At 41.2% G+C, this 12,394-nt stretch overlaps 1 protein-coding gene across 2 annotated transcripts in view; it reads left to right on the forward strand.

Moving 5' to 3' along the window:
- Window positions 1-6,975: 6,975 nt before the first annotated feature.
- Window positions 6,976-12,394, forward strand: part of TMEM108 (transmembrane protein 108) — a 342,003-nt gene continuing 336,584 nt past the window's right edge. For both annotated transcript variants that reach the window (XM_050938024.1, XM_050938026.1), the window contains exon 1: window positions 6,976-7,355. The gene's annotated coding sequence lies outside the window, so the exon portion shown is untranslated. The remainder of the gene's footprint in view (window positions 7,356-12,394) is intronic.

A 12,394-nucleotide genomic window follows, 5' to 3' on the forward strand; every position in this document is an offset into this window, starting at 1 on the left:
CTGGGGAAGAGATGCGTGTCCCCCCACAGATCTCTTTTGTGTTTTTCTGCATGGGAGGCACAGAAATATGCAGGCCACATGAATTTTGGGCCCTCACATCACCACAGAATTCTGTCAGGAGTAGGATACAGATAGATAGGGGAGTTACCAGGAGAACAATGAGACAATATGAGTCAGCATGATAGGCAGTGGTCTCAACACACCATTGTCAAATTTTTTGTAGGCATCATGCTAAAGGAGAATTTTAAGGAGGATAATGAGATAATTTTGCAGATGTTTACGGGGAGTCCTCCCCAGTGTGAGGGCATCATGGGTGAAAGCATAAAGATGCTTATTTGAAAATTTAACAAGCAGATGATGGGGCCTTCAGAGGTGCAAGTCAACATCTTGATACTGAATGAGAGATGATAGGTAGGGTGGAGATTGAAGACAAATCGGTTATGTTTGATGTAATAGATAGGGAAGCCAGTTGAGGAATGCAGAGGGAAGGGGTGACATAGTCAAAGAGGTGAGCTAGGGAATTGATCTTTGCAGCTGCATTCTGTTTGCGTTCTGTATGCCAGAAGCTGGGACTGGGCAAAAGGGGATGGACCACTTGATGATTACCTATTCTGTTTATTCCCTCTGAGACACCTGGCATTGGCAACTGTCGGAACACAGGATACAGGGCTAGATGGACCTGTGGTCTGATGCAGTATGGCCATTCTTATGTTCTTATGGATATGAGTAGGGCTAGATAGCATCTGTCAAGGCCAAAGAAAGGATGATGCAATAATCAAGACACAAACTGATGATAGCCTAGATGAGAGTTTTAGCTGTGTGGGTGGATAAGAAGGAACATAGCTTAGAGAGGTTACACAAAATTTGGATATATCCTGGAAGTGAGAATCTGGAGAGAGGTCTGACTTAGAGATGATACACAGGTTATGTGCCTGATGGTGATGCAGACAGGATGATGTTGTCCACCATGATTGAGAAAGCAGGTAGAGGGGAGGTCTTGTGGGAGAAGATTAAGAGCTCTGTTTCAGCCATGTTGATATTGAGCAGACATCTACGAGATGTCAGAGAGACAGGCCAAGATTTTAGTTTGTACAGAAGGAGACAGGTCTGGAGTGGAGAGGTAGAACTGTGAGTCATCCGCATGGTGATGGTAGTTGAATTTTAAGCTTACAGATAATGAGATAAAGGAAAAAGCCCTTGGAACCCCCACAAAAAGCTGGAGGGTAGATGAAGAGGATCTTCTGAAGGACATGCTGAAGGAGCAATTAGAAAGATAGGAGGAGAACCAGGGTAGGACAGAGTCATGGAAGTGAAGGGAGTACAAGATTTCAAGAAGAGGAGCATGGTCAACTATATTGTAGGCAGCTGCCAAATCCAAAGAGGATGAGGATGGCATATTAATTCTGAGCTTTGGCTAGGAAGAGATCATTAGAGACTTGGGCAAGAGTGGTTTCAGTGGACTTCATGGGGAAAAAACTGCATTGGAGAGGATCAAGGATAGTATTGGAAGAAAGGTACTCCAGACAGCAATTGTAAATAGTGCATTCAATAATCTTAGAGATTAAAGAGAGAAGGAATGATAGCTGGAGAGGCAGTAATAGTATTCTATAGCTTGGAATACCAGATTCGGTAATTACTGTTTTTTTCTCTCTCTTTTATTTTCTCTCCTTGTTGTAAAATTTGGAGAGGTGGGCCAGTCTCATTATTAAGAGATATATGGAAATAACAGATCTCCTGTAGGATTGGCAAGCACCATCTATAGCTCCAAGCTAAGCTTTGTTCAATAAACATTCCCTCTTCAGTCACCTTTAGTTTCAGCAATATTCCTTTGGTCAACAACTTTGGTTCCTGTGTTAATAAGAAGAGTTTCTTGTGATGGTTCTTTCAATATCAAATTACGAAGGAGAGCAACACACTTCATGAAAAAAATCCATAGAAAATCAAGAGTTTTTAATGTAGTTGGTTTCTCCCAAGATGAAGGCACAAACAGCATAGTCACAAGAGGGATTCAGAGGGTGCCAAAAGGTGTGAGGCTAGGAGTATAAGCAATATCTATATCTAGCTAGCTATAGATATATATTTTTTGCTGTGTAGGAAGAAACTTAGGTGTAAGTGCATTGGAAATCTTAGGATGAGAAATGAAGCTTCTCGATACTGAAGGGTGAGAGTGAAGAATCTGACACTCCAAAGTATTTGTCTCTTTATAAAATAGTACAGGTACTCCCCAGAGATTGCTGTAATCAGTTAAGATAACAAGATTTTTGATTGAAACATTCAATTTATCCCCACTTCTCTTTAGTAAAGCCAACATTATAACAAAAGTGCTACACTTAATGTAGGTAACACCAGTGTTGTATTACATAGTTTAAGTTAAAATTTTCTGAAAGGAGGAGAATAAATATGTAAAAATTAGGCATGAAGGTTAGCCTGTCCCTATAGCCTAAGTCTGTGATTCATTATATAATGCACGTATTGTTGACCACAATGCTCAGGATCACTAGCATCAGTAAAAATAATTCATATGAAAATAGTGTTCAAGAATTTCAGGTGTCTTTTGTCACTTCATCACCCAAGCATGCCATTTACTTTTATTCAGCTTTCTACCATCTGCAAGGGGATTAAATTCTGTTTGTTTTGTTATATTAAAAGGCTTATTCTAGTAGCTCCTAGACAATTTTCATTAGGGAGAGAACAATGACAACAGGCTTGAGAGGCCTAAAAACTGAGGGAATTTATCCAGTGGTTGCTGGTCCTATCTGGGGTGACCAGACAGCAAGTGTGAAAAATTGGGACAGGAGGTGGGGGATAATAGGAACCTATATAAGAAAAAGATCCAAAAATCAGGACTGTCCCTATAAAATTGGGACATCTGGTCACCCTAGTCCTATCACATGCATCTTTCAACCTAGTTTATCCCCAGTGGCAGCCTCTGACTTCAGTTCACTTGTTACCAAAGACCTGATTATTTCAGAGGTGCTAAGTAGCTATTTGTTCCAATTGACTTCAAGATGTGGTTGCTCAGCACCTCTCAAAATCAGTGCCTGCAGCCTCAGAATGTGAGTTACTGAGCTCCCTGCTATATCATTGTCTTCAGGGGAAGTGGAGGGAACCCAGCACTTAGGGTTTCAATTTGTGAGGTACAATAGTACTTGGTACTGTTTCTGCTGCTTGCTCTGATTAAAGAATGCTGGCTAACTCTCCAATTACATTTGTCTCCCTTACCATTACCCACACGCATAGTAATGACTAGTTATTCATCTCTGCCTGATGTCTTCCTTTTCATCAGCCCAAGTCATTCACGAGAATGACTTAATTTCCTCTTAAATTCTGCAATAATCATTACCTATTTACCTTGCATTTACAATTATTCACTCTTTCTCATCAGTGTATCCAGGAACAGTCACCTCACAGCAATCATAGATAAACCATACTAATCAGTCAGCTCAGGGCAACCATCTATTTCATCAGCTGTTTCCTTACTCCTACACATCCACATTTCTGGGAGGTCTCACCTTAAATTTTTTAATATTCCATAGTAGTTCAGTACAGGATCATTTATGTAAGTAATATACACACAATTCGATTTCAGAGGGAAAATGCTTGTCTTTCCCGGCAGTTTAAGTATGTAGGACAAATCATTCTTTTCTAACTACAGTCCAGATCTCTCATCAGTTACAACCAGGTTTTGATTTTTATTATTCTACTCTTCATAAAGTGATTTTTTGAGAAACGTCTCACATGGTGTCCTAGTCTATGGGTTCATCTTGCCAGATTCTGATGTCATTTAGAGCAATATAAATCCACAGTAACTTCTTTGAGTTCAGTGGAATAGCTCCAGATTTACACCATTGTAAATGAGATCAGAATCTGGCTTGTCATCTTTACTAATACTCTTGTAAGTCCACAGGGTAAGTTAAGGGAGCAGAATATGGACTATTGGTTTTGAACATGGCTATGAATGTATTACAGTGCTTTCCAGCCTAGTTGTTCAGAATGCTTCCCTTTGTAATTGTCAGTAGTATTTGCAGTATCTTATGAAGTAGCCTTCTTTGCCTTTCAGCTTCAGTGACGTATTACCTAGGAGGCACAGTGCTGGGGAGAATTCTATATCCACAGACAAGTATTGTCTCATGAACAGAATTTAGTAGATTACCAAATGTGGCAACAACTGAATCTTAACACATTCCTATAATATTAAGTTTCAAAATTGTGTTGTTTCGGGCATTTGATGTCTACAAAGACAGACATTTATTTTTCCTCCATATATTATATGTACAATATACAGGGTGATCTGTTAGCTTGAATACTCATTTATACTGTGATACATGATTTACTAATAACACAGGTTTAACACCAATCAGAAAATAGTCACACAGGTTTTGTTTGGTATGTCAGCATCTCATCTATTTTTTATAGCATGTCTCATATTTAGGAACTAAATAAATGAAGCAAATGCTTTATAAATTGTATTGATTTAGCAGTGTCTCAGGGAGAAGCCATTTCATGTTTCATAGCTGACCTAACTGATTTTGATGTCATATGTCTGACTTGCAGATTTTTTTAAATATTGTATTTGAGGTATTTTTATTGCACTTGTAACTGTTGAAGTTATAAATATATTTACCATAAGCAGATCACTGATTTCTTCCAAGAGGCTTCTTCCTAGGCTGTACATTACTTTATTTCGCTTATTCTAGAGTATTCTTACAGGAAGTAAGCTTCAGTGTAGCTCCAGTTGTTCTTCCTGCTGGCTCCTGCCCCCTACCTTTATATGCAATTTGAAGAGCTTGTTCTTCACTGAAAATGTCTTCCAGATTTTTTTTTTCAGTATTCTGTTTTGTCAAATGATCCAAAAGAAGAATCTGACTTGAAAGGTTATTTCCATATGGGAGCCAGTTTGGAAGAGTGCAGTTCCTCAGATTTCTACACATATGACATGCACATTGTTGCTCTGTTGCAGTGGTGGGCAACCTGTGGCCTGAGGGCTGCATGCGGCCCCACCTCTTCCTGCAGCTCCTGTTGGCTGGAAAATGCAAACCGAGGCCACTGGGAGCTGCGGGGGGCCTTGCCCGCAGATGGTCAATGTCAACAAATTGTCTCACAGCCCGCAATCAGATTACCCTGATGGGGCGCAGGTTGCCCACCACTGCTTTATTGTCATATCAGGGGAAATAACACTTCCTTTATCTTTTTCTTGAACAAAGTTATTCAGGTTTTTTTCTTTGTTTGTTTTGTTTTTTACCCAAAATGTGTTGGGCACTGCACATCTTTGCCCCAACTTTGTGTTTTGTTGGACTCAAATTTAAAGGGCCCAATTTGTGACCCTTGCACTGCTCCTACCTTACTCAGGAGTCTTGCTGAAATCAATAGACTTCTTAGTACACATAATGGTGGTAAAATTAGTGCCTGTAAAGGTATCATTTGTAGTAATGATACTTCTACCCTTTCATCTGAACTTCTCTCATTGTATCCCGATTCCTCTGTCTCTCCCCGTACTGGGGCATACTTCAGCATCCATGGAGCTGCTGCAGGAGGAGAGAGAGGGGTGCCACCAGGGTAGGTCCCCAAATTTAAAAACAAAGAAGGTGCTTTGGTGTTTTTAGAAGAGACTTTGTGTCCTTTCCCCATCCTGCTTTGTTTTCCTCTTGCACTCCACTACTGGCTGACAGCTATATTTTGAAATTGTCAGCAGGGATATCACTATCATAGAACACACAGCTAATTCAGTCTTCCTAGCTGACTGACAGGTCAGGAAAAAATCCCCTTCTCCCTGCCTGTGAAATCCGAGGCATGGTAAATGCTCAGTATCTCCCTGCACAGAGCATAGTCAAAGGGGCTATAAAGCTGCCAGGGCTAAAGGACATAACCCCATATTAAGGGAAGTTTTCATCAACTATTTATGTCTTTTTTTTGGCATTGAACACTAGTTTTGTTTCTCCAATCCTTGACATTTTGGGAACATTTTTTCTTTTTAAATATGTAAATTCTTCCTCAGCCCATTGGAATGAGCCCCTGGAGAATCTGTATTACGCTTCTTTATTGACATGATCTAGGACTCTCTAAGTCTGAAAAGGGGGGCAAAAATACTCTTAATTAAAAATTACAGAGAGACTTATGTGCTAGAAATGTACACAAGAACATTTTTCTTTGTTTTCAGTGGAACCTACCTTTATACACTTAGCCTGTTCTGTCACAATCCCACTGTGGACAGGGACATAGGACTCCCCTTGCCTGCAGCCTCTTTAGAATGAATGGATCAGTCAGCGAGCCCTGAACCATAATACTCGTTGATGACTCAGAATAAAGAATTTTAAGTCACTTCATAAAATGTATAGTCGAACTCCAACTTGTCGAAGGCTTCCTATTACCTATTTTTGAGAGAGTGAGCCAAACAATAAAATTATATCTTGACTTATTTTACACGGCCTGTCAAGGTTCCAGTGGGTGTCTACAGCCCTGTAACAGGATTCACTCACTGTTGGGACACCTTGTGGCTGCATCTGAGGATTAGCTCCTTTCAGGTCTGACTACCCCCTTCCTTAGGTTGCTTACACTGGTTCTCCCTCACTTTCCAGGACTCTTGGTGCTCCGTCTTTGTGACAGCCTTCCAGCCAGGACACTATATAGTCCTTCCCTTCCGGGATATCACAGTACCACTGGATCAGCTGTCCACATGCCATTCCAGACAGTCTTCTGTTCCAAGTCCAGGTCCTGTGCCACTTTCCCGGCAGCTGATAGAGAATCCCAGGCTGACCTATTACTATAGGTTCTGTTGGGTAAAATCTGTTTCTGACCTGTTTTGTGAAATGTCCATCTTGGATTTGTAAAAGGACAGCTAAGCCTCCATCTTGGATACCCTTCTCTTCAGATGATTTAGTGCCCTTTCAGCCTTTTTCAAATCAAGGAGGCGAAAGAGCAGGGCAGTTAGTGTCATGTGACAGCCATAATCTGCCTAGCAATTGCAGGTTATTTAGTGAGTAGCACGCTTGTCACTCAGGCCTGTCCATCTGAGTGGCAGCCAGTGTCCCACACAGTTCAGCTAGCTGCAAGGAGCCCCAGCGGGACCAGGACTCGTAGGATTTTGGATTCTTGGTTTCTATTAACATACCTGCACTCAACTGCTACACACCATTAGTGAGCGCATATTTGCACTGGACTATGAGGTCAAGCAGAGACTGTGTGGGAAAACACTGACGACTTACCTGAGGGAGAAGATCTGCCCAAGAGGGAGAAGACCTGTCCAGAGGGAGAAGAATGCCTAGTTCCTGAGTTCCTGCTTGGTGTCCAGCACCCCTGATTTTCACTGCTATCCTTGTAGGTATCCTGAGTTTTTGTCATTGTGTCCCTGTCTTCAGGTATGATATTGCAATACCCATTGTGGTTTCCTCTGTTTTACATCCATAGGTTAAGGGAGTTTAAGGGCGCTGAGCTCCATGCTCTGGTAACTGTTAACAACCAAGTGTGTCTTACTTATGTTGTTTATTGTCTGAAGGGGATCCTTGTCCAGTTTAATGACTAGTGGCATAATAAATGTGTGTGTTACATCTTATTCTGCCTCTGTCTTAACAAATCACAGAATCATAGATGCGGGAGGGGGTGGGATCTGCAGACAGCCCATCTTCTGATCTGTGTAGACCAGGGGTAGGCAACTTATGGCATGCGTGCCAAAGGCAGCATGCGAGCTGATTTTCAGTGGCGCTCACGCTACCTGGGTCCTGGCCACCAGTCTGGGGGCTCTGCATTTTAATTTAATTTTAAATGAAGCTTCTTAAACATTTTAAAAACCTTATTTACTTTACATACAACAATAGTATAGTTATATATTATAGACTTATAGAAAGAGACCTTCTAAAAAGGTTAAAATGTATTGCGGGCACGCGCAACCTTAAGTTAGAATTGAATAAATGGAGACTCGGCACACCACTGCTGAAAGGTTGCTGACCCCTGGTGTAGACTGTAGTTAAACTGTTTTGGGCTAACAGTTCTAGCCCAGGGACTACAGGCTGCTTGCTCCCAAACCCCATTGCTATTTCCGTGGACTCCTTCCTACTCCATTCTCTATCTTCTGGACTCTTCCCCTTCTGTATTTGCCAGCCCAAATTCCCTTCTTCCAGGGAGTAAACTGTAGACTACTTCCTCTCTTTGCCTTCTTGCCAGTTGCTATAGTCCCAAACACGCATCTATTTTCCCATGAAGTGACTGCAGACTTCTTCCCCTGCAGTCCCTTTCTGTTCTCAGCTTCATCCCTTTCAACAGGCCCAACCTGCTCCTTCACAGCTGAACTTAATCTTCCATTATGTTTTATTGAGCCCCAACTCTCCCCCAGGTACAAGAGATAAGGTGAGTTGAACTAATTTAACCTGCTCTGCCTTGTGCATGGTGGACACCCTATCACAAGCCTTTTTGACCCAAATTGAGTTACTTCTAAATGAACAAAATTTCCATATTTGCTTTATGTTTAGATCTTCAGGGAGAGAAGACAGTTGATGTTGGCAAAACATGATTAGAAAAAGATACCTGCTGCTATGGTGGTTGCTGTTAAAAGTTAACATTTGCTAACAGTTACCACTTAGAGGTACTACATTTTTTCTCTACACTTGTGCCATGTCTATGCAGGACCTTTTTCCTTAACATTTTCCAGTTGACAATTTTCTAATACCAGTGCAGCCACAGTAGTAGTAGCCATAGCAGAACCACTAGCACCGACTGGCTGCCATTGTTTTAACCAGTGTGATATCTAACCCTGCTCATAGAAGGTCTAGTTGATATAGTGGTTAAAGTGATAGTAGTAACTTGTGATTTGCCTACACCTGCACTCTCACCATTGCTACCAGTGTTGGAGTTGCACTGATTATAGCAAAAATGGGAAACTTTAACAAAAGAGAGGCAAACACAGAAATTGTGTCTCAGGCCTGGTCTACACTATGCGTTTATACCGATTTTAGCAGCGTTAAACCGATTTAACGCTGCACCCGTCCACACAACAAGGCCCTTTATATCGATATAAAGGGCTCTTTAAACCGGTTTCTGTACTCCTCCCCGACGAGAGGAGTAGCGCTAAAATCGGTATTACCATATCGGATTAGGGTTAGTGTGGCCGCAAATCGACGGTATTGGCCTCCGGGCAGTATCCCACAGTGAACCACTGTGACTGCTCTGGAAAGCAATCTGAACTCGGATGCACTGGCCAGGTAGACAGGAAAAGCCCCGCGAACTTTTGAATTGCATTTCCTGTTTGCCCAGCGTGGAGCTCTGATCAGCATGGGTGGCGATGCAGTCCCAAATCCAAAAAGAGCTCCAGCATGGACCGTACAGGAGATACTGGATCTGATCGCTGTATGGGGAGACAAATCTGTTCTATCAGAGCTCTGTTACAGAAGACGAAATGCCAAAGCAATTGAAAAAAAATCTCCAGACTATGATACAGAGTCCATAGCACAGTGCTGTGTGACAAGCGTAACGGAAAGCCACTGAACACTTCTCCAACTGAGACCTCACCAGTGCCAAGCAGAGTGGGACAATTACATCCCGCATCTTACATACAACACTCCTGTTAATACTCTTCAGAATGAAATTAGCCTTTTCCGCAATTGCATCACATTGTTGACTCACATTCAATTTGTCATCCACTATCACTCCCAGTTCCTTTTCTGCAGTATTATCACCTAGCCAGTTATTCCCTATTTAGTTGTTCATTTGATTTTTCCTGTCTAAATGAAGTACTTTGCACTTGCCTTTATTGAATTTTATCCAGTTGATTTCAGACCAAATCTCCAATTTGTCAAGGTCATTTTGAATTCTAAATGAATTCCTCCAAAGTGCTTGCAAACCCTCCAAGCTTGGTGTGATCTGCTAATTTTATAAGAAGGATCTCCACTCCATTGTCTAAGTCATTAATGAAAATACTGGCTAGTACCAGATCTAATGGATAGTACCAGATCGAGTATTGATCCCTGCAAAACCCCACTAGATATGCTCTTCAAGTTTGATAGCGAACCATTGATAACTTCTCTTCAAGTACGGTCTTTCCATCAGCTGTATACCCACCTTATACTGATTTTATCTAGATTGCATTTCCATAGTTTGCCTATGAGAATGTCATATGGAACTATGTCAATAGCCTTACTAAAATTAAGATATATTGTGTCTACTGCTTCCTCCCCATCCACTACGCCAGTAACCTTGTCAAAGAAGGAAATTAGGTTGATTTGCAACAATTTGTTCTTGAGATACATGAGGGCTATTCTTCATAACCCTATGATCTTCTAGGTCAGTGCTTCTCAAAGCTGGTCCGCTGTTTGTTCAGGGAAAGCCCGTGGTGGTCTGGGCTGGTTTGTTTACCTGCTGCATCTGCAGGTTCAGCCGATTGCAGCTCCCACTGGCCGCGGTTCGCCACTCCAGGCCAATGGAGGCTGTGGGAAGCCACGGCCAGCACATCCCTCGGCCCATGCCACTTCCCGCAGCCCTCATTGGCCTGGACCGGTGAACTGTGGCCAGTGGGAGCTGCGATTGGCTGAACCTACTCGGACCGCCAAGGGCTTTCCCTGAACAAGCGGTGGACTGGCTTTGGGAAGCACTGTTCTAGATGCTTACAAATTGATTGTTTAATAATTTGTTCCAATATCTTTTGAGGTATTGAAATTAGGCTGAGTGGTCTATAATCTCCTGGGTCCTCTTTGTTCTCCTTTTTAAAGATAGGTACGATGTTTGCCCTTCTCCAGTCCTTTGAGACCTCACACATCCTCCATGAGTTATCGAAGATCATTGATAATGATTTCAAGATTGCTTCAGCTAGCTCCTTAAGTACCCTAGGATGAGTTTCATCAGGCCCTGCCAACTTAGATACATCTAACATATCTAAATATTCTTTAACCTGTTCTTTCCCTATTTTGGCTTGTGTTCCTTTCCCCCTTGTTGTTAATGTTAATTATATTGAGTATCTGGTCACTATTAACTTTTTTTAGTGATAACAGGCATTAAACATCTCAGCCTTCTTGATGTCATCCATTATTAGTTCTCCTTCCTCACTAAATAGAAGATCTACACTTTTCCTCGCCTTTCTCTGGCTTCTAATGTATTTAAAGGACCTCTTCTTATTGCCTTTTATGTCTCATGCTAGGTGTAACTCCTTTTGTGCCTTGGCCTTTCTGATTATCTCCCTACATATTGGTGGTATTCTTTTGAACTCATCCTTAGCAATTTGTCCAGGTTTCCAATTTTTTGTAGGATTTTTTTTATTTTCTAGTAATTAAAGAACTTCTGATGGAGCTATATTAGTCTCTTACTATTTTTCCTGTCTTTTCTTTGCATGAGGATAATTTGTGGTTGTGCCTTAATACTGTCTCCTTGAGAAACTACCAGCTCTCCTGAACTCCCTTTTCCCTAACATTTCTTCCCATGGTACCTTACTAGTTCTGAGCTTGTTAAAATCTGCTCTTTGGAAGTCTATCATCTTTATTCTGCTGCTTTCACTCTTTCCTTTCCTTAGAATCATGAAATCTATCATTCCATGAACATTTTCACCCAAATTGCCTTCCACCTTCATATTCACTACCAGTTCCTCCCTGGTTGTCAGAATCAAGTCTAAAATGACTGTCCCCCAGGTAACTTCCTGCTCTTTCTAGAATAAAAAGTTGTCCCCAGTATATTCCAAGAACTTATTGGAAATTTTATGTTTTGCTATATTACTTTTTCAGTAGATGCCTTGGTAGTTATGTTTTGTAACTGGGTATAAATGAGAGAAGAATTTGATTCCAGGGACTAAATTTGCTCCTCGTGTAGCTCCACTGATTTATGGAGTTACCTTAGAGATGAATTTGGCCCCATGTTTCCAGGCCATTCCTTGTTGGCTATATACTCAATATTTTCTTTCTTGTAAGGTCAATGGTTGCTTATGCTTCCTTGGCCTGATCCTGTTCCCTTTGGAGCCAATGGCAAACATCTCATTAATTTATTTGGAAGCAGGATCAGGCCTATTAGCTGGCTTCTGACAGTGGCATATTATTTATCTGAATTCTTGCATGAAATGCCCATTTCCTGTTTAGCAGTCTGCAGGAACAAATGCCACCAGATAAAGGTAAAGTTTTCTGGACTCTTGTGACTTTACCAATGTTTGGAGTATTAATTCTAAGAAATTCAAATCTCTCATCAGGGAAACATATAAGAAAATCTTAATTAATACTTTTCTATGCTGTGCCCTTGAAATCAGACTTCATCTAACGAATATTAAACACAAAACTGTTCTGCTGGTGTTTGAAAAAAACAAGAAACTTTTTTGGATGGGATTGTTTAAAAACATTTTTTTGGAAAATGACTGAAGGGTGAAAACCAATAGGAAGTTGTGGTACTAGAGTTTACATCCTGGAGTGACAGCTGTCTGGTATACAAATTTCCT

The sequence above is a fragment of the Gopherus flavomarginatus genome, chromosome 2 (genome assembly GCF_025201925.1).
Source record: "Gopherus flavomarginatus isolate rGopFla2 chromosome 2, rGopFla2.mat.asm, whole genome shotgun sequence".
NCBI lineage: Eukaryota > Metazoa > Chordata > Testudines > Testudinidae > Gopherus > Gopherus flavomarginatus.